Genomic DNA, 1908 nt, shown 5'->3' with positions numbered 1-1908 from the left:
CTTAGAAGACATGGGAAATTTCCCCTCACATTAAAGCCTAATTGCTTTGTAACTATTGTGTCAAGAACTCTAAAGGTTCTGAGATATTACCCTATTTGCATGCGTGCTAACAAATTAGCCTGCCACAGTTTCGTGATGCTGGTGGAAGACACAAGATTCATGGGTCAGATATGATGGACAATTTATTACAGGAACAGCAGTAGGCAAGCATGTTTACATTGGTTCCTGAGGCCAAAATTCCCACGGGATGATGCAAAGAGGTCCAGTGGCACCTGTACCCTGAGGAAATATTGTATAGTGGGCAGTAAGCATGCTTACCCTGCCCTAAACAGAGACACAATGTCTATCTACCAAAGTTGCATGCAAAATAAACACCCCTGAAAAAATAGTCTGGAGAGTCTGGAGAATTGTTTCCAGAAATTTCTTCGATATGGAGATTCTGGTGCTCTTTATTTTTGAAGGTTTTATTTAATTAGAATTATGAATAACAGTAGGGTTTTCTTCCCCTCAACCCCTAGTACTCTTTAGAGTTTGGTGTATCCTTTTACTTGTCTTCCATTTTAACCATTTTCTTCTCGAGTATTTTGATTCTTTATTTCCCTCATTTTCACAGCCTTACTTCCCCTTTTTCGTATCTGACTTATTTTGTTTTCCCTTGTTAAGTATGTGATGATTTCTGTTCTCTCTTGAGCACTTTGTAAATTGTCTTCATTTTTGAAATTATATTTTGTCTTTTCTGCCTCTCAGTGCCCTAATTCATTTAATTCCCATTTCATTTTTCTCTCTTACTTTGCATTTCTATTCTCAATTTGAAAATGCCTGATTTAAGGTTTCTTTCATATCTTCAACTGATCACTTAGGATATTTAATTAAGGTTTTTCTGTTGTGTTACAGTTCTCATCTCCTTTATTAATTGCTTTATTTATTTGTGGTTCAGAGAAAAGGGTACTTTTATAGGGTGAAATGCTTTGTTTCTCACTTTATGCTTGCTTCTCGTAGTAGCTTTCCATATATAAAGTGTTTCTGTGTCTACATTTTGTGGATTGGCAGTACAAGAACTCTCAGTCAAGAATATCCTCTTCAGTTGGTGAGACAACATTCAGATTTCTTTTCTTTTTTTTTTTTTTTTATGAGACAGAGTCTCACTCTGTTGCCCGGGCTAGAGTGCCATGACATCAGCCTACCTCACAGCAACCTCAAACTCCTGGGCTCAAACGATTCTCCTGCCTCAGCCTCCTGAGTTGCTGGGACTACAGGCACGCACCACTATGCCCGGCTAATTTTTTCTATTTTTAGTTGTCTGGCTAATTTCTTTCTATTTATAGTAAAGACGGGGTCTCACTCTTGCTCAGGCTGGTCTCAAACTCCTGAGCTCAAGCAATCCTCCCGCTTTGGCCTCCCAGAGTGCTAGGATTACAGGCGTGAGCCACCGCGCCCAGCCCAGATTTCTTAATTACTGGGCATTTCTCAGAGAATGGGAGGGTGTTGTGCCTTCCTCATTGTTTTTCTCCTTGTTCATATTTTATACTTTATAAGAACTGATGCTTTGCCAAGTCTGCCTCCTTAATTTCTGTGTATTCTCAAATGCTTTTCCTGTAGTTAGCAATCTGACCTAACAGGACTCGTTCCAACATTTTCATACTTAGAATAAACTTTTTTTTGGAGATGATTTTAGTTAAATCGTAGGGCCACTGTTCTTTTATTCTGTTGTTCAGGTTATTATAACTTCCCTTCACACTCTACAAAAGCTTGCAGTGGGAGATAAAGCAATTGCTCTGCTAGAAATTGATACAATTTTTCTACTAACAGGTAATTTAAAGTTATTTGTTTTCTCTGCCTTCTGACAGTGCTAATACTGTGAGATTTATGTGATCTTATTTATTCTTGAAAGACTTATAGAGATATTAC

The sequence above is a fragment of the Propithecus coquereli genome, unplaced genomic scaffold, assembly GCF_000956105.1.
Source record: "Propithecus coquereli isolate 6110/MARCELLA unplaced genomic scaffold, Pcoq_1.0 Scaffold311, whole genome shotgun sequence".
Classification (NCBI taxonomy): Eukaryota; Metazoa; Chordata; class Mammalia; order Primates; family Indriidae; genus Propithecus; species Propithecus coquereli.
This window is presented reverse-complemented; position numbering follows the sequence as displayed.